We start from the raw sequence: 21,593 nt of genomic DNA, 5'->3' as shown, positions 1-21,593 counted from the left end.
CGAGGTGATCCTTTAATTGACAAAGGATCTGGGTTTGACGGTGATTTGGGGGGACTATTCCACTCAGGCTAAAGCATAGGCAAATATTTTTCAAGACATGTAGAAAATGAATCCAAGCTACCATCCAAGAATGATGGAACAGAGACCAGGTGAGGCAGCCAAGGCCCTCCAGAGGATTTTATTATTTCTTTCACGATGTGGCAAAAATATTTCCCATCATTCAAACTAAAAAATTCAAGGCAGTTTTTCTTAAAGATTTGGAAGCAGTAAATAAATAACTTATTTTAAGGAATTATATTACCTGGCACGGTGGCTCATGCCTGAAATTCCAGCACTTTGGAAGGCCAAGGCGGGTGGATCACGTGAGGTCAGGAGTTCAAGACCAGCCTGGCCAACATGGTGAAACCCCATCTCTACTAAAAATACAAAAATTAGCCAGGTGTGATGGTGTGCACCTGTAATCCCAGCTACTCAGGAGGCTGAGGCAGGAGAATCACTTGAACCCAGAGGCAGAGGTTGCAGTGAGCGGAGATCACACCACTGCACCCCAGCTTGGGGGACAGAGTAAGCCTCTGTCTCAACAAAACAAACACAATAACAACAACAAAATGACCCGTTGGCAGGGCGCGGTGGCTCACACCTGTAATCCCAGCACTTTGGGAGGCCAAGGCAGGCAGATTACCTGAGTTCAGGAGTTCAAAGTAATTTGGGCAACATGGTGAAATCTCTACTAAAATACAAAAAAAAAAAAAAAATTATCTGGTCATGGTGGTGAGCACCTGTAATCCCAACTATCTAGGAGGTTGAGGAAGGAGAACTGCTTGAACCTGGGAGGCAGAGGTTGCCGTGAGCCAAGATCCAGCCACTGTACTCCAGCCTGGGTGACAGAGTGAGACTCTCTTTCAAAAAAAAAAAAAAAAAGGAAAAGAAATTACATTCTTCTGTAAAAGGAGCATATGCACATAGCTTATATACATCATATAATCAAATACTTGGCTACCTATAATAAACCATGCTTTACTTCCCTTGGACAGGAGATTGTTGCTTAAATAACAGTAGGGATAATCTCAAAGAATCTTAAATCCGATGTTTCTTCTTCTCAATTATTGTCTCCTCAACGACAAGATACACACTATTTTTGAATATATAAACAAACTGACTATCTAAAATAAAAAAAATAGCTGTGACTGTAGATTCAAAAGGCCTGGAAATTATTCTTTGTTACCAAAAATGGTACTCTCTTCTCCCAGATGATATTTAAGCCCGGCCAGCATCCCAATCGCTCACTCCCGTTCCTAACCCAGATATTTGCTCTGATAATAGTCTTGTTCTTCTTGCAGCAAGACAATTCTCTCCAACAACCTCCTATATCCTTATAGACAATGGGCTGTGTCCATCCCTATCAGCACGAAGGATGCAGTGAAATAGATCTTGAGGTATATACCGTGCAGTGCAAAGCCCAGGAAAGAGGTTTTGACTATGACATGGCCCTGGTTGCTTATGAGCACTGTCCAATAAATCACCCAGTTAGACCCTTACTGCCACTTAGCTTCTGTGCTGCTGTAGTCTGATATTTTTCAAAGCAAAGTCCACCCAGCCATTAAAATAAATAAGGAAACTATTACTGACTTTCAACCTCTTCACAGAAAAATAAGTTAAGAACACCCACACGCAAACACACATAGACATAACACACTCCGAGACCAGTGGCACTGAAGATTTCATCAGCTGTCTGACAAGAAGATATTTAATTAACTCTCCTACCTGTCTCTCCCTGCATGAGACAAACAAGTCAAACAGCTTTGGAAGAATAATTAATTCAAGATGTAAAAGCAGCATCAGATTAAAAAAAACAAACAAACAAGAGACAGAAGCGGTAGGAGTCTGGAGTGCTTAATTTTTATTAAACAGCACCCTTGCTAAGAATTTTGCCACCAAGCATGCCTCTGAGGTCAGGACTTAGCATGTCCTGATCCACCAAAATATATACAATAAACCTGAGGGCCCTAACAGAGGGCCACATCAGAAGGTGAAAGTACGCCTTTGGAAATGAGTGCACCCAGAGTATTAAAGTAGCTCTCCAATCTCATCTTTGGAAGTGTGTAGGTTGGGAGTTATTTTATTTATGGTGAGGATGGGTGTTGGCTCATGCCTGTAATCCCAGCACTTTAGGAGGCCGAGGCTGGAAGATCACCTGAGGTCGGAGTTCAAGACCAGCCTGACCAACATGGAGAAACCCCATTTCTACTAAAAATACAAAATTAGCTGAGCTTGGTGGCACATAACTGTAATCCCAGTTACTCAGGAGGCTGAAGCAGGAGAATCCCTTGAACCCAGGAGGCAGAGGTTGTGGTGAGCCAAGATTCCGCCACTGCACTCCAGCATGGGAACAGAAGCAAAACTCCATCTCAAAAAAAAAAAAAAAGTCAACTATATCCTGGCTGGGCACAGTGGCTCATGCCTGTCATCCCAGTGCTTTGGGAGGCTGAGGTGGGAGCATCACTTGAGGCCAGGAGTTTGCTGCAGGGAGCTATGATTGTGCCCCTACACTCCAGCCTGGGTGAGAAAGCAAGAAAGCAAGACCCTATCTCTACCAAAAGGAAAAAAAAGAAAGAAAAAGAAAACAATTATTTCCCTTCTGTCAATTTATGTGTGCAGAGGAGCTCTATCCTCTCCTCCTATCTATAATCATCCCTACCCAATGGGAAGAGATGGAACTTTCTTAATTGATGAATTTGGAAGAAGTACTTGAGTGTGCTTAGTTCTGCTCTTCCTGCTCTCCGCTTTTGGCCTGATCTTGTCAACAAGAAACTTCTATTTTCTGATAGTTCCTCGCAAGGGAACTTCGAGTTTCCTGTTTTTCCTGTCATGGGGATGAGGCATTAACAAGATCAGTATATCACAGGTATTACATCACATTCTCCAGATTTGCACTGTTTTGTAGTAATGAAGCTACTATTTTGTTCTCCATCTCTCTGGTGTCTCCATCTTTCTCTCAATGATTGTGGAATTTGGAAAAGGAGGATGGAGGTATTTATTGGTACCACAACATCTCTTTCATCTTGTGAATGGAATGTTTAGATACCTGCTGTGGTTTAAATGTGTCCTCCAGAGTTCAGGTACTGGAAACTTAATCCCCAATGCAACAGTGTTGGGAGGTGGGGCCTAATGGTTGTTTAGGTCCTGAGGGATCCACCCTCATGCAGAGATTAATGCTGATTATGAAAGAACAATGTCTGTGGTATTCTTCTACAGAAACACAAAATGAACCAAGACAATACCATAAAGATAATTTCAATGATTTTCTGTTTTCTTTTGCTACATTAATAGACTCTTAATAACTTTTTGACTTCAGGCAAACCAGGATAAAATTAAAGGGAACAGTCACACAATCAGAAATTGTTCCTTTTAATGTGTGTTGATTTGAAGTTATGAAAGTTAGAAAATGCTCTTAGGAAAGAATTCGCAAACAGAGGGATGGGGGTCAGGAAACCCTACATGCATTTACAGGAAATGTCAGACTGAGAACAAACTGTCATTTACTTCCTATAGCCTCTGTCTACTACATTTTCATTAATAACAGTTTGAAGAAATTTATGTATTTTTAAAAAGTAGCCACACTTGCCAAGCTTTCTGCAAGGAGAGTCATTTGCTTCCCTGGTTACATCTTTAATACTAGTTTGTTCTCCATGCATTGAAAACAATCCTGCTCCTGGTGGCCTCAGGCCCTGTCTTCTGACTCTGATTTTCCTCTCCCAAAACCTCTTGATTAGCTGACTTTGCAGATCCCTTATTTCAGGTCAAGTTTAGTCCACAACTTTCTTCCAAATACACTTGGTGCTTTCAACCATCTCCTGATTTTCAAGCTTTATCAGTCAGAGAAAATTCTTTTTCTTCCTCTTTATATACCAAACATGTACAGCCAATAATAACCTCCTCCTAACATTGATACCTCAAACACTTCTGGATATGAGCCTAGACCCTCTACAAATTTGGAAGGGTTAGTGACTACTTTTGCTATATACCCAACACTTTAAAAATGTTATGATACTTATACCAATACAAAAGTACATAAGCACAAGGTTATTCACTGCAGCATTCTTTGTAAATGCAATATATTAGAAACAACCCAAATGCCATAAATAGGAGAGCATTTGAATAAACTAAGTTGTAGCCACACAATAGAGAACTATGCAGCAATAAAAAAAGAATAAGAAGATATTAAGTCAGATGGATGAATTTCTTGGATGTATTGTTAAGTGAAAAAAAATCAAAACACATATAAATATCTATAGTATGCTACTTTTATTTAAGAGAGAGGAATATAAGAAAATATATATGTACCTAATAACATATGCAAAAATAAATATAAGAATAAACCAGAGACTAATGAGATAAGTTACCTAGGTGGGGAAGATGATATTAAGGTAAAAAGAATGAGTAAATGAAAATGGGATAAAAGGATTGGCAGGAGTCATACTTTGCTGAGTACAACTTTTGTTACAGCTCTGATCTGTAGAACATATCCAAAAATGAATGAATGAAATTAATTCATTGCTAGAGAAATCATATAACCATATGTGTGTGTGTATATATATATATATATATATATAGCCATGTGTATATGTGCATGTGCATATGTGTGTGTTTGTATTATACACATATTTCCTAAAAGTCTTTATTGCAAACACCTAGAAGCAATAATATCTTAGTAGGCATCAGCTCACCTAGCATATGGATCTTGATTTCTAAATGCAATTTCCCAATAAAGACACTAGGACTCCTTGGAGAAACACCTGATTCCAAAGTTGAGCAGAAAAAGTACAAGTTGAGCCTGGAATTTTTGTGGTTACAGAAAGCAAGCAAATACTCAAAAAATGATGGGAGTACATTCAAACAACTCAGAGTCTAATTTGACATAACTCTCAATGGTCAAATCTAGGAAGATTCAAGCAAAGAATATACACTGATGGAAAGAGATTATAACCCATATAATAAAATAGATGTACATGAGTCCATACTGATGTAAGTAAATAATTAAATAAATAGATAGGGAAGAAGAGATAGTTCTTCCTTACAGTAAAATTCCAGTTAATATGCAGGAATAGTGAAAAATAAGTCACCATTAGGTAGTCAGCACATAAGGGTTGCAGGTAGGAATCATGGATAGATAATACAATTAGTGGACCGAAGTATGAGAAAAGGGACACTTGTATGGTCACAAAATATCTCACCAGAAGACATTCATTACAAAGAAAAAATGGTCACCTTACAGTGATAAAATCTGGCAGGCCCATCTTCATCAAGTGATCAAAATTAATATCACTAATAACAAGCCATAACATCATGTTCTCGCTGTTTTGCTGTACTGAGGAGGGCTCATCACACAATCATCACAATGCTACACACTGGGCTGCATTCTTGAAAAAAATGTGTAATCTCAATCTAATTATAAGAATAAATCAGCCAAGTCCAAATGGAAGGAGAGTCTAAAAAATAAATTGTTAGTACTATACAAGTCAAAAGTGTTAAGGTCATGAATGACAAAGAAAGACTGAGAAACTACCACAGACTGGAAATCACTAAACAGACTTGAAAACTAAATGCAGTACCAAATTCTGAATTGGATCTTGGACCAGAAAAGAGGACATTAACGAGAAAATTGATGAAATTTGTATAATACACATACATTAGTTAACAATCTCTAAATTTCAATGATATCAATGGTAGTTTCCTGGTTTTGATAATTGTAGTATGGTTATGGAAGGTGTTAACATCAGGAGAAGCTTGATGAAGAAACTTTGTGTTACTTTTACAACTCTCTAGTAAGTCTAATATTATTTCAAAATAAAATTCTAAAAAATTCTATACTTCATCCTCTCATTAACACTATTGTATAGATATTACTACCCCCACTTCATAAATGAAGAAACTGTAACCCAAAGAGAAAGCACCAACATTAAGGTTGCTAAACAAACGAGATGCTGGATCCGAGTTTATTTGACTACTACTATGAACAGGTATTTTCAATATACTACACTGCTTAATCTTTCCTTGGTTATTTAATTCTAAAATTAGATGGGCTCGGTGTCATCTCTTTTACTTATGGTACAGACGATAGTAATAAAATATTCCTGCTTTAGATAGACAACAGAGGCCAAGAGTAATTGTGTGATATTACAACAAATTGAAGAGTGATTGAGGACATGAACACTTCCAAACAGACCTAGAATTAAAACCAGCTTACCAAATTCATCAGAGAAAACAGTAATATCTCTGGAATCTTTATGCTCTATATTAGATGACATTCTTTTAGTGCAAGGGCAGTCACTTAATGTAGAGTATAAAGATGCTGTTGTCTACCTTATCTTGAACAGCTAACATTTTTCAGGGATCTACTATATAGCAGACCTCATACTAAGAGCTTTATGTAATACAGTGTTGCATTTCTTCTTTGCAGTCTTCCATGAGTTAGGAACCAACATAATCTCCATTATCTCAGAAAGATATGTCATGGGCTAGGTATCTTCTCTGATGGGAAATTTAGATCCAGACTTTCCATCTGACTACAGAGCCCACGCTCTTCCCAACTGCACATAACACTCAGTGTAAATGGAGGATAAGTGCATTTAACTGTAATATGTTGTTCTCTTCTTCCTTTGGTATCTTTGAAAACTCAGTCTGCTTCTAGGACACATTTATGACTGCTGGTTTCTTGAAAAGGTCAGGCAGTACCCCTGAAGGTGCATTTTTCCATCACACACCATGCAAGCATATCTCTTCCAGCTCTGTCGTTTATTGTTATGGATTTCCTATATTTTCAATTACGTTCTTTTTTTTCAGCAGGTTAAATCAGATTTGAGGAAAATAAAGGGTTAATGAAATGATCTTGGTGTAATTACTCATTATAAAACATCTCCCTCTTCTTTGAGGACTTATTTGGAAAAAAAAGTCTCCTGTGGCAGCAGTAACAAAGGAAGCTGATAAAGGAAAGGAGAGCTGCCTATTCTTTAGTGAGTTTTATTGCAACTGGAAAAAGCATGTTACTTGTCAAAGGCGTTATTAGGAAACTCACTGAAAGATAAAAAAAAAAAAAAAGAGCCCCCCCGCCCCCCCAAAAAAAGTAACACACTGCTTTGCTTTTTCTCCTTGCTCAGGAATGTTTGTATTTGCTTGTTTAAAATGACAGTTTGAAATGTAAGATGGAAAACGGCTGGTTGACACGAGCCTTTGTTTTCTACTCTGTGCCTATTGTATCTGCATGCACGGTATATGCATAAATCTTGCCAACCCTCCCTCCTCCCCTCTCCAAAGTGTCTTGATAATGACATGATTGGAATGCTTATAACTCAAAGTTGTATCTTAATTGAAAGAGAAAGAAAAGGAAAACAAAAAAGACAGCAATAATAAATATCTGGGGTTGTCTTTTACCTAAAGTCAAATGGATTTACTCTATACTTAATCTTTATTACCTAGTCATTTTGTGGAAGGTGTTTTGGTTGATGCCTGGCTTTTTTTTTCTACAGCAAAAAGCATTTATATAACTCAAGCTGTTAAAATCATGCATAGAAATGCCAAGGTTTTGAGGTTTTGCCTCCCTCCGGTGTGGAAGCATGGTACATCGCCATCCACGAACCTGAAGTCATCAAATCCCCTTTTCCACTGATAAATTGGTGCTAAATGAAGCTGCATAAAAAAGCAAAGATCAAAGCAGAAAATCTCAAGAGATCCGTGCGCTTCATATTTTAGACAGCTTTCTACACAAAATTACTTAGGAGTAGATGGCAGAAAAACACTGGGTTCCAGTCCTATCTCAGCCCTTATCTGATTTGAACACTAGAAAAGCTTCTCACTAACACCTTTACCACAAGTCTCATTGCATTTTAGTTTTTAGTTGCACAGGTGTCTTCCTAAAAAGCAAAGTTAATCATGACATTTCCCCATACAAAAGAATATTTTAATTACCTGAATACAAAGAATAAAATTAAAATTGTTCAGATAGACATTTAAGGCCCTTCACAACTGTAGACTTTTCTAGAATCTTACCACTTGTTTGTCATCTTTGTCATGTTTGACAGGCTTTGAAAAGTGGAATAGGAGCGTCCGTAGCCTCTGACAGGGCTTGGCAGATTACTAGATGAGTCAATATGATTCTTTTCCTGGAGTTTGTGTTAGGAAACCTGGAGGGAAATCATCAAATTGTTAACAGAAAAGTAAGTGGACAGATAAAGAGGTAGATCTGAGTTAATAGTAAAGAGTTAGAATAAAAATTGTGAAGCTTTGCTGCAGAGATTTCTAGAGCTGCTTAGGATTCAAATGATTGACTTGTCCAAGCTCAGAGACTTTAGTTTTGCTACGGTTTCTGCTCCTTCTTAGCTTGGATGCTTTGCTTTGCCTGGCTTCCCTTGAAATCTATGCATATGGCTGAAATCCTTGTTTACTTATTTACATGTCTATCTTTAAAATAAACTCTACATAGTTTAAGGTAGCCATAGTTAATCCTTGAACAACATGGGGGTCAGCGTTGCTGAACCCCCAATCCTGTGGTGTCAAAAATCTGCATATAACTTTTGACTCCTCAAACACTTAACTGCTAATAGTCTACTGTTGACTGGAAACCTTATTGATTACATAAACAGTCAATTGACACATATTTTATATATGTATTATATACTAAATTCTTACAGTAAAGTAAGCTAGAGGAAAGAAAAATGTTATTAAGAAAATAATGAACTAGAGAAAATATATTTACTATTTATTAACTGGAAGTGGATCATCATAAAGATCTTCATCCTCGTGATGAAGGTTGAGTCGGCTGAAGAGGAGGTGGAAAGGGAAGGGATGGTCTTGCTGTTTCAGAAGTGGCAGAGGTAGAAGAAAATCTGTGTAAGTGGACCCTTGTAGTTCAAATCTGTTTTGTTCAAAGGTCGACTGCATAGTGAGCTTATCATTCCCAAACATCACCAGCAAGACCAACTTAAGTTCTGCCAACAGGAATGAAATGGTAGATTGGCCCTAAACTAACTTCACCTGGAAAATACTTACTCTTTTTTAAAGTTCTGGGTCTAATATCATGTCCATTGGAAAACCACATTGCTCCAGAGAGAGCTTGGTTCTACTCCGTTTCACCATATATTTTGCTTCTATCTCTGTTACAGCAGGTAGGGAGTTCCTTGGGCTGCCACAACAAACCACCACTTGGTAATTGGAGACAGAGGACATTTCTGTTCTCACACTTTTTAGGCCTGAAGTCCAAAATCAGTTTTGGTAGGACCATGCTCCCTCTGAAGGCTCTAGGCAGGAATACTTTATTGTTCCTTTTTGCTTCCAGGGATTCCTGGCATTCCTTAGATTGGGAAGCATAGCCCCAGTCTCTGCCTCTGTCTTCACGTGGCCTTCTTCCCTGTGTCTTTGTGTGTCCCCTATTCTGTCTTTTTAAAGTACATTCATTGTTGGATTTAGGGACTGCCAAAACCAAGATGATCTCATATGAAGATCCTGAACTTAAGTACATCTGCAAACATTCTAATTCCAAATAAAGTCACATCCTGAAGATATAGGTGATCGTGTCTTTGGGGGACCACAATTCAACCTGATACAGAGCAGTTATTACATTATTTTATAATTCACTTGGCTTTTCTTTGAGACTACAGTCCCTCAACTTCAAGACTCACACCTTACTTTTTTTATATCCTGGTATTCAGCAGTATCTGACACATAGTTGAAATTCAATGAATAACACATTGAATAGACACACGAATAAAAATATTAAGCATTTCTCTCTATATTTCTAGGTTTAATTTTCCGATATTTAAAATGAAAGTCTTACCTTGCTTTTTGGCCACTTTTAGCATTTGATTAGTAGAACAAACAGGAAGAACACTAAAATGTGGGCCTCCCAACCTTCCAGCAAATCTTTCTGAAAAGATCGTCCCTTATATTCTTTGATAATTTAAAATACCTAGCCCTGAAAATAAGTCTTTTTTTAAAAAAAGTTATTCTATCCAATGCTTGCTTTGGAGGTAAACCTACATACAGGATTAGCAGTATACATTAATGCCCTTATGGAGATACATCTATTTTATGAGTCAAAAAACTGGGACTATGAACAGATAGGTAAGAACATTTTTATGGCAATAAAGTAAAATAATATTTTAAATCAAGCGTAGTTTATACTATGCTGTACAGCCCAGATTACTCCTTCAGGACTGAGACAAACATTCTGCCCACAGCTGGGAGTAGCTGTGCAGATGACCGTGCACAGATGAGTCACTTTCAATGCCCTCTGTGGAAGAGAACTTTCTTGCCTAAATCATGATCTTCACTGGGTCCAAAGCTCAACCAATGGCAGGTCAATTGTAGGGAATGGTAGGGGATCTAAAGGCCCAGCCCCCATTCCTCCAGGATAGGACACTTCTGAAGGGCCACCTTGGCACCAGAGATCTAATGGGATCAACATTTCAGTTAAAATTCTCCTTTGGCTTAATCCTATTTCCAGTCAGGCATCAGTCCTGAGGGCACCCTCCAATAATTTTGGGTACACGTCTCTGTCCTAGAGTCTCTCTCCCTTGGGCCTACACCTAAGATACCAAGCCTGTTCCAGAAGATAATTTAGCATATATTCTGTTTAGCTTTAGTCTTTTCAAATTTAGTTTTTAATTGTTTAAACTGAGACATTGTAATTGTACATATTGAGGGGGTAAAATTTGATGTTTTAATGCATATCTATGTTGTACAATGATCTTTCAGGGTCATTAGTGTATCCATCACCTCATACATTTATCATTTCTTTGTGGTGAGAACATCCAAAAGCCTCTCTTAGCTATTTTGTAATATCCAATAGTTTACTGTCAACCATAGTCACCCTACTGTGCAATGGAACACCAGAATTTATTTGTGCTATCTACTTGTAACTTTGTACCCATTGACCAACCTTTTTCCATCCTCTCCCTAACATGTCCCCTTGCAAGTCTCTGGTAGACACTCTTGTACTCCCTGTTTCTACTCTATTTCTTTTTTTTTTTTTTAATTCTACATATGAGTGAGATCAAGCACGATTTGTCTTTCTGTGCCTAGCTTATTTCACTTAACATGATGTCCTCCAGGTTCATCCATGTAGTCACAAATGACAAGACTCCATTCTTTTTTTATGGCTGAATAGTATTTATATATCTATATCTGTATATCTATCTATCTATCTATCTATCTATCTATCTATCTATCTATCTATCTATCATCTCCCCTTTTCTCCACATCCTTACTAACATTTATTTTCTTTTGTGTTTCTGATAATCGCCATTCTACCTAAAGTGAAGTGGTACTTCGTTGTGAATTTGATTTGCATTTCCCTGATAAGTAGTGATGTTAAGCATTTTAAAAACATCCCTGTTGGTGATTTGTATGCTTTTTTTTTTTTTTGAGAAATGTCTATTAAGGTCTTTTGCTCATTTGTAAATCAAGTTACTTGTCTTTTTGCTGTCTGAGTTTCTTATGTAGTCTGGATATTAACATCTTGTTAGATGTGTAATTTGCAAATATTTTCTTTTATTCTGTAGTTTTTCTTTTCTCTCTGTTAATAGCTTCATTTGTTGTACTTTTTAGTTTGATGTAATCTCATTTGTCTGTTTTTGTGCTTTTGAGGTCATGTTTAAAATATCCTTGCTTAGCCAATGTCATGCGACGTTTCCTCTGTGTTTTCTTCTAGTAGTTTCGTAATTTTCCATCTTACACTTAATTCTTTACTACATTTTGAGTTGGTTTTTCTATATGGTGACAGATAGGGGTCTACTCTCATTCTTCTTCATGTAGACATCCAATTTTTCCAGCACCATTTATTGAAAATACTGTCTTTTCTACAATCTGTGTTCTTAGAAACTTCGTTGAAAATCAGTTTGCTGAAGATCTATGAATTTATTTCTGGGTTCTCTATTCTGTTCCACTGATCCATGTCTGTTTTTATGCCATGGTTACTATATGTTGGTAGTATATTTTAAAGTCAGGTAGTTTGATGTCTCCAGCTTTGTTCCTTTTTGCTGAGGATAGCTTTGGCTACTCAGAGTATTTGTGGTTTTATATAAATTTTAGAATTTTTTTTCTATTTCTGTGAAAAGTGCGCTTAGGATTTTGATAGGGCTTGCATTATATCTGCACATCTTTTTGGGTAGTTTTAACTACCATTATTTTGGCTATTTTAACAATACTAATTGCTTCAATCCATTCCTGTGGGACATCTTGCTATGGTTTTCTGTCTTTTTAAATCTCTTGCATTAATGTTTAATAGTTTTCAGTGTAGAGATCTTTAACCTCTTTATTTCTAGGTAGCTTATTTATTGTGGCTATTGTAAATGAAATTATTATTACTATTTATTTGTTTTCAGATAGCTCACTATTGGCATATAATGAATTATGTATGTTGATTTTGTATCCTGCAACTTATCTGAATTTATTTATTAGTTCTAACAGTTTTGTTGTCTTTGTTGAAATCCTTAGTGTTTTCTGTATATAAAATCATGTCATTTGCAAAAGGTACAATTTGACTTTCTCTTCTCAATTTGGATGAGTTTTTTTTTTCTCTCTTGGCTAATTTCTCTGGCCAGCATTTCCAGTACTATGTTGAATAGCAGTGGTAAAAGTGGGCATTCTCATTTGTTCTTGATCTCAGAGGAAATGTGTTCACCTTTTCTCCATTCAGTAAGATGTTAGCTGTGAGTTTGGCATATATAGCCTTTACTGTGTTGAAGTACATACCTTCTATGCCTAATTTGTTATAATTTTTATCAGGAAGGGATATTGAGTTTTGTCAAAGGACTTTTTTGCATCTATTGAAATGAACATATAATTTTTATCTTTCTTCCTCCTAATGTGGTGCATCACATTTATCGATTTCTGTAAATCGTCCTTGCATCCCTGGGATGACTCCCAGTTGATCACAGTGAATGATCTTTTTAATGTGCTGATGGCTTTGGTTTGCTAGTGTCTTGTTGGGAATTTTTTAATCTACGGTCATCGGAGCTACTGGCCTGTAAATTTTTGTTTTGTTTAGTTTTGCGTGTGTGTGTGTGTGTGTCCTTTTCTGGTTTTGCAATCAGGGTAATGCCAGCCTCATGAATAAGTCTGGAAGTATTCCTTCTTCCTCAATTTTTTGGATCATTGATATTATTATTATTTGAACATTTAATAGAGTTCAGCAGTGAAGTAATCAGATCCTGAGCTTTTCTTTGATAAAAGACTTTTTATTAGATTCAATTTCCTCACGCATTATTGGTCTGTTCAGATTTCTGTTTCACTATAATTTAATCTTGGTAGGTTGTATATATCCAGGAGTTTATCTATTTCTTCTATGTTAATAAATTATTTGACATTTAGGTGTCTATAATAGTCTCCTATGATTCATTGTATTTCTGTGATATCAATTGTAATGTCTCCTTTTAAACTGTTTTTATTTGAGTATTCTTTCATTTTTTTCATAATTAATCTAGGTAAAGGTTTGTTAATATTGTTTATCTTTTCAATAAACCAACTCTTCATTTTGTTTAGTCTATATTTTGTTTATTTCTACTCTGAGTTTTAGCATTTCTTTCTTCTACCAATTTTGTGTTTAGTTTGAACTTGTTTTTCTGGTTCCTTGAGTTGAATCATTAGCTTATTTATTAGAAATCTTTCTTCTTTTTTGATATAGTAGACATTTATTGTTATATATTTTCTACTTAGAATTGTTTTTGCTGTGTCCTGTAGATTTGGTGTGATGTATTTCCATTCTTGTTTGTCTCAAAATTTTTAATTTTTTAAAAAATTTATTAACTCCTTGATCTTTCAGAAGCATGTTAATTTTTATGTATTCATAAAGTTTAGAAAGTTTTACTTATTGTTAATTTATATAGTTTAATATCATTGTGGTTGGAAAAGATACCTGATATTATCTCTGTCTTATTAAATTTAAGGCTTGTTTTGTGGTGTAACATGTGATCTATCCTGGAGAATGTTACATATGCAGTTGAGAAAAACAAGTATTCTGACACCGTTGGATGAAATGTCCTGAATGTTCTGTAAATGTCTGTTAGGTTCATATTGTCTATGATATGATTTATATCTAATATTTCTTTATCTATTTTTTTTGTCTAGATGACCTGTTCATTGTTGAAAGTTAGGTGGTAAAGTCTCATACTTTTGTGATATTGCTGTCCTTCTCTCTGCTTAGGTTTATTAATATTTGCTTTAGTAGCTGAGTGCCTCAGTGTTGGGTGGACATTTATTTATAATTGTTACAGTCTCTTCTTGAATTGATGTCTTTACCATTATATAATGACTTCTATGTCTTTTTATACAATATTTGATTTAAGGTCTAATTTATGTGATATAAATGTGGCTACTCTTTCTCTTTTGGTTTCCATTTGTATGAAATGTCTTTTTTTGTTTCTTCACATTCAGTTTGTTTGTCTTTAATGGTGAGATGAATCTCTTACAGGCATCATATAGTTGGGTCTTCTGTTTTTTGTTTGTTTGTTTTTGTTGCTGTTTCTATCCATTCAGCTACACTATATATTTTTATTTGAGAATTTGACCCACTTACATTCAAGGTTATTATTGATAGATAAGAACTTAAGGATTTACTCCTTTCTTTTTGTTAATTTTTTTTCTGAATATTTTGTAGATCCTTTGTTTCTTTCTTCCTCTGTTTGTTGTTTACTCTGTGGTTTGGTGGTTTTCTGTGGTGCTGAGCCTTGTTTTCTTTCTTTGTATTACTTGTATATCTGCTACAATTTCTTTCTTTTAGGTTACCATAAAGGTAACATAAAAAGTCTTGTGGTTGTAATAACCTATTTTAAGCTGAGAGCAATTTAACTTTGGTGGTATAAAAATACTCTAGACATTTTCTCTCCTCTCCACAATTTATATTTTTGTTGTCTTAATTTACTTTTAAAAAATCTATTGTGTGTTCCTTAGCTGCTAATGATAGCTTACTGTTTTCGACTATTTTGACTGTAAACTTCCATACTAAAGGATTGAGAGATTTACATTACACTGTTACATCACTGGGGTATTCTGAGTTCAATTTATGAATTGGCAAGTTTTCTATTTTATTGTATTTTCATGATAGTGATTATCGTCCTTTTGTTTCCAGATGTAGCACTCCCTTAAGCAGTTCTTGTAAGGCTGATTTAGTGGTCATAAATTTCCTCAGATTTTGTTTGTCTGGGGAAGTCTTTACTTCTCTATTTCTGAAGTATAGCTTTGTTGAAGGTAGTATTCTTAGTTGACAGTTTTTATTCTTTCTGAATTTGAATATATTATTTTATTCTCTCCTGGCCTGCAAGGTTTCTGCTGAGAAGTCTGCGGGTAGTCTAATAGAGATTCCCTTATATGTAACTTGGTGCTATTCTCTTTCATCTTTTAGAATTCTCTCTGTTTTGAATTTGATAGTTTGAGTATAATATGCCTTCGAGCAGATCTTTTTGAGTTAAATGTAATTGGGCACATTTGAGCTTTCTGAATCTGGATGATCATATCTTTCCCCATATTTGGGAAGATTTCAACTATTATTTTATTAAATAGGTCTTCTGTGCCTTTCTCCCTCACTTCTCCCACTGTAACTCCTATAAAGCAAATAGCTGTTTGTTTTGTGGTGTCCCATGAGTCTTGTAGGCATCCTTTAGTTTTTATTACTTTTATTTATTTTTAATATTCTGAGTTGGTTATTTCAAAAATGCCTATCTTCAAATTTAAACACTTTTTTCTTCTGCTTGATCTATTCTATTGTTGAAGCACTCAGTTGTGTTTTTCATTTTATTTATTGCATTATTTAGCACCAAGGTTTCTGTTTAATTCTTTTTTGTAATTATGACTTGATTTTCATTCAGACCATGAATCGTTTTCTTAATTTCACTGAATTATTTGTGTGTATTTCCTTGTATCTCGATGAGTTTCCTTAAGATCATTATTTTAAATTTATTTTCAGGCATTTTGTGAGTGTTCTTTTCTTTGGGGTCTATTACTGGAGACTTATTGTATTCTTTGTAGAGTGTCATGTTTACTTGATTATTCATGTTTCTTGTGTCCTTACATTGATATCTGCATATCTGCTGGAATAAAAACTTTTTACAATTGTATGCAGTAACTTCTTAAGATTTTACTTATTTATTTAATTCAGAAATGGGATTGTGCTCTGTTACCCAGGCTGTAGTGCAGTGGTGTGATCTTTATGGAGTAGCTTTTATGAGAAGGCTCTTTCCTGTAGATGGGTTCTGGGGTTTTATTTGTTTATGTTGCATTGAATTTGGTTCTGAGTAGACTCAGTAGCATGGTGCAGTCTCTTAAGCTGTAATCCCTGTCAGCATCTTTTGTGTCAGCAATGTCTGCAATTGCCTCAGTGGCCTAGGCTGTGAGAATTTGTGATGACAGTGTTATGGTTATCTTATGCTGAGGACTAGCTTGGCGTGTATGGGCACAGCTAGGCAGGCATCTGTCTCTCTGGCTGCTGTTGGGTCACCTTTCATGCTGGGTGGCTCTGCAGTGGTGTGTCAGTGGGACATGGCCACTGCAGGACCAGCTGTTGGGGCAGATGTGAGTATGTATGGGAATGATGTGACCAGGCAGCTACACTGCAGTCTTCTTTGGGGGACAAATTGCAAAAAGACTGTGTTTTGTTGTACAGCTGCACTATCCAATATGGTAAGCACTAGCCAAATACAGCTAGACAAATTTTAATTAAATACAATTGAATAAAATTAACAATTCAGTTCTTCATCCACATTACCCAAATGTGGCTAGTGACAATAATGTTGGACATCACAGATATATAATGTTTTCATCATCACCACAAAAATTTCTACTGGGTGGTGTCTTAGTCTGCTTGGGCTATCATAACAAAATACCATAGACTGGTGACTTAAACAGTAGAAATTTATTTCTTACAGTTCCAGAGGAAAGATCCCTCTTATTGGCTTGAAGACTTCTGCCTTCTTGTGTCTTCACATGGAGGCGAAACAGAGAGAAAATCAGCTCTCTGATATGTCTCCTTATAAAGGTACTAATCTCATCGTGAGAGCTCCACTTTTATAACCTCATCTAAAGCTAATTACATGCCAAAAGACTAATCTCCAAGTAACTTCACACTGGAGGTTAGAGCTTTAATATATGAATGTTATGGGAACACAATTCAGTTCACAGAAGTCAGTGATATGTTAGGTTACAGAATCATTTTACTTATACTTCTCAGCCTTTCCTGCATTCCTACCTTAACCAAGAACCATTTCTATAGTCTTTGATAGATGGGAGAATAGAAATGTAGGAACCAGGGTATCTTGTTTCCTTATATAAATAGTGTTCTGTTGATCCTCTCCAATTGCTTTTTGGGAAGGAATGCTGATGCCTGTGGCCTGGCAGGGCATGCACAGCCACTGTCTTGTATGCTGGGCATCTTTCCCTACACGTATGGACATTCCCCCCAATTCTTGAGAATGTGGCATCTGTGAAAAGCAACCGGTGGTATTTTAGAAATCTCTGGAAAAAAAAAAAAAAAACCCAGAAAGTGAAGGAGCTCATTGGAAGACCTAAAATTATAAATACTATAGAGATATGTATGGAAAATGAGAGTGAGATAAGAAAGAAACAATGCACTAAGCTGCTTTTAGTGATAAACTTCTCATCTATTTCAGGGGGAACTGGAAAGTATGAGGCATAAAGTACTAGATTTGAATCTTGCCTCTTTCACGTATACTGTATATAAACCTGAGTCATCTTCTTTGTCTCTTTGAGCCTCAATGCTTTGCCTGCACAATAGACCTAAATTATATTTTGATAGTTAAATAAGAAAATATGTAAATTCAATTTAACCTTTTACCTAATACAGTGTAAGCTGGCACCAAATATTTGTTCTTTCTGCATCCTATTCCATAAAGTTCCACAGGAAATAATTTTCTTAGCCATTCTTTTTAGAGGTTGCTTCCATTTACTTCTGTTTACCTTTATTCGAAAGTATAAACAGTGAATTGTATACTATCATGGCCTGAAGTAGACTGAAATAATGCAGTATGAGAAGACGGCTTGAATTTGGGCTCTGAAATCAGATAGATTCAGCTTTGAATCCCAGTTCCATAACTTACTTTATTTATAACCTTCGACAAGTTTGACTCTCTAAGTCTCAGTTTCTTCATTTATAATATAAAAATAATAATTGTAGTAATTATCCTTTGGCGATTGCTAGAATAAAATAAAATAATGTCTGCATAGTGCTTATCTCCATGTCTGACAAATAAAGTGGAAGATAAAAGGGGAGAACGAAGAGAGAAGACGAGCATTTCGAAGTCATAGAAAGCTTTAGAGTAAAATCATTTCCATGGCTTCAAACTTCCTTTGGTTCCACTTCATTCCTAAGAAGTGGAGGCAGTGTGCCACAGGAGAAGGAACACTGGTTCAGGGGGTTATATTCATTTTCTAGAGCTGCAATAACAAAGTATCATAGACTGAGTGGATTAAAACAATGGACATTTTTCAAATCTCCCTATTTGTTTGGTCCTGTATGTCTATTTCTGTGTCCCTTGTTGTCTTCTTATAAAGACACCAGTCATATTGGATTAATGGTCCACCCTACTCCAGTATGACCTCATCTTAATTAATTAATCTAACTCATTTGCAATGAATCTCTTTTCTTTTCTTTTCTTTTCTTTTCTTTCTTTGTTTTTTTTGAGACAGTCTTCACCTTGTTACCCAGGCTGGAGTGCAATGGCACGATCTCAGCTCACCACAACCTCTGCCTCCCAGGTTCAAGTGATTCTCCTGCCTCAGCCTCCCTAGTAGCTGGGATTATAGGTGTGAGCCACTGTGCCCTGTCCACAAGCCTATTTCTGTATAAGCTCACATTCTCAGGCACTGGGGATTAGGACATCAATATCTATTTTTGGAAAACACAATTTAACCCATAACAGGGGCCAAAATTCCTGGGTACAAATTGCATATCACCTTCATCACCCTCTAGCTGTGTTCATTGAGTCCATTTATTTTAACCAAATCTCCCTTCCTTCTTCTCTAAATTTGGAATTATAATACCCATTTAACTGTTTTTTTTTTTTTTGTAAAGAGTAAATGAAATATTTGATATCTGTTATATAGCAGGTATCCCAAAACTCTGGTGGACACATACACACATAATCATTCACCCACAGAAATCCATATGTGTATGTTTAGCAATATATTCTGTTATATAAAATATAATTGAAAGTACTGGAATAAAAAAGGTTATTCTGGTTCAGAGAATTTTTTCATATTCTAGTTTTTTTTCCAAGTGAATTTTTTTAGAAACTATATCAGAACTCTGTTCTGATAACATTGTTTCATAATTCTCAGTAGAAGAAAAGAACCAAATAAAGCAAAATTAAAAATTCTACAAGCTCAATTTTGGAGTCTTAATACTCATACTACTTGTTATCATTTTTAGTTGACAATTTAGCCCTATTCAAGTCCCCGGTAATTACTACAGTCATCTTGGTTTGTGTAAAGGATGAGTGGTTTTCCTGTTATAGAGTGATTATTTATTTGCTCTATTGCTTAGCGAGACTTGTGGGTGTAGCAGTAAATTGAAATCAAAATGATAATTTAAAATGTCCTCTTTGTTGTTGATTCATCTTCAGCTTCCAATGAACTGTGACAAGCACAGCAAACCCATTCATGCCTACTACACTTGTGTATGTCCTCATAAGACATGAACGCCTCTGCATTCAACTGGATGCTTATAAATTGGATCTCCATATCACTCTTAAATGAGAAGGTAGGAACACAATATAGCTTAACATAAGAGCAGACTTGTACTGGATGCCCGAGTGAAGTTAAAATAGTAAAAGCTCTGTCCTATTTTCAACAAGTTGTGTGTGCATTGTACATACAGCATTTTATTTTTAACAGAAGATCATTGATGAAAGTCATTGCATTGCAGAAAGGAAATAGCATAATTGAAGGAAAACAAACCTGCCTGAAGTACTAACATCTATTTTGTCCCTTTGAGACACTACAAGAATGTTCATGTGGCTGAGTGTTGGACCAATAAGAACTTGGAATCAATGCTAATTTTATAACAGGTCAAAATTTTAGGAATTAACTTTTTACAAAGATTCAAAATTAGCTTTTTTTATTCTCTTATTGTTATATAAGTCAAAATATTATTAAGAGTATTTCACACTGGACTTTCTCATTCATTTGCTTGCATTCCCTGTCTCTCTGTGTGCATTTATATCATGTTTAGTAATTCCTCTTTGACTTTTTAGGTCCACTGGTACTTTAATTTTGGAATTTTACATTCATTACTTCCTTAGGTTTCTCCTGCTATAGATAACAATCTCTTTCCTTAGCTTTTTAAAACTTATTATTTCTAAATGGATCTTTTCTCATTTTTCATACTCATCACTATGCTTATAATTGCTTGTTTTCCATCTGTCTCCCTTCTTTCTTGCCTCTTGGGGCTTCTTAAAATCTCATCAGAAGCTCATCAATGAACCACACTGTTAGGAATCAAAGTGGAGTGCTCATAGATAACTATTTACATCAAATAAAAGAAATATGGGAGATTATCAGGGCTTCTGGCTAATTCTGCTCTTTTCCAGGACAAATACCCATAAATCATATGCTAAGAAAGATTGTCTCATAGCTTCCCCAGACATTAAGGACAGCTCTTAACAGAAAGGCAGGAAAGGGAGATTGAGAGGGTAAGTTCCTCAGGTAAAGAAGTGCTTAGTGCATTGAGAACCATAAACTAAGGGGAATAGTATGAGCTAAGGCTATGGGGGAAGTGTATCTCGCAGGTCATTTCAGACCCATTAGTACAATCCTGGAATCAAATTGAAGTATAACTGAAAGTTATTGAAATGGTTCAGATAGGACAATAGTATTATCCAATTCATTATATGTTCGAAGGATTTTTCTGAGCACTATGAGGATAATGGATGGAGATGGATGGTAAGAATAGATGCTAGAAGGTGTATGGTCACAGAAAGTTAAGGGTTGCTTCAGCAAGATGAGAGAAGAAAGTGTGAGTATTTTGTAGGTATTTGTAACACAGTCTAAAAACTTCTACAAATCAGAAAGCAAAAGTATGAGATTGGTGTTTCCAGGTATTTTTTTTTTAAGGACTGCTATTTTGAAAAGAGAAATCCCTGGAAAAATAAGAAAGTTAAATTGGTTGTGATACAATTATGCCCTTTTAATATTAGCATTCCCCAAGGCTTAGTGTCCTGTAGTAATTTGGGTTGTAGGGATATACTAACTACCAGACTATTTTTTATTTTAATATATACTTTATTATATTATTATATATTATATATACAATATGTTATATTTTATACTAACCACCAGGTTTTTTTTTTTTTTTTTGGAAGGACTACTAGTTTGAAGAGAGAAATCCCTAGAAAAATAAGAAAGTTACATTGGTTGTGATACAGTTATGCTTTTTTAATATTAATATTCCCCAAGACTTAGTGTCCTATAGTAATTTGGGATATAATATCCACCAGACTTCATCTGCATACCCTGTTCCAGGACCTTGCCACTTTACTAACTGCTGAGTTTATGTAATTAAGATTTGGTCACATAGTCTTGCTGTCATAGTG

At 35.8% G+C, this 21,593-nt stretch overlaps 1 long non-coding RNA gene across 1 annotated transcript in view; it reads right to left on the bottom strand.

The window, feature by feature from the left end:
- The window catches only part of LOC116461707 (uncharacterized), a 92,562-nt gene that overhangs the window by 53,034 nt on the left and 17,935 nt on the right, over positions 1-21,593 (bottom strand). Inside the window, exon 2 of the long non-coding RNA XR_004246171.2 lies at positions 8,047-8,180. This is a non-coding gene — a long non-coding RNA (uncharacterized LOC116461707). The remainder of the gene's footprint in view (positions 1-8,046; positions 8,181-21,593) is intronic.

Source organism: Hylobates moloch, unplaced genomic scaffold (assembly GCF_009828535.3).
Source record: "Hylobates moloch isolate HMO894 unplaced genomic scaffold, HMol_V3 SCAFFOLD_22, whole genome shotgun sequence".
Lineage (NCBI taxonomy): Eukaryota > Metazoa > Chordata > Mammalia > Primates > Hylobatidae > Hylobates > Hylobates moloch.
The sequence above is the reverse complement of the archived record's forward strand: the minus strand, read 5'-3'. Positions and strand labels throughout refer to the sequence as shown.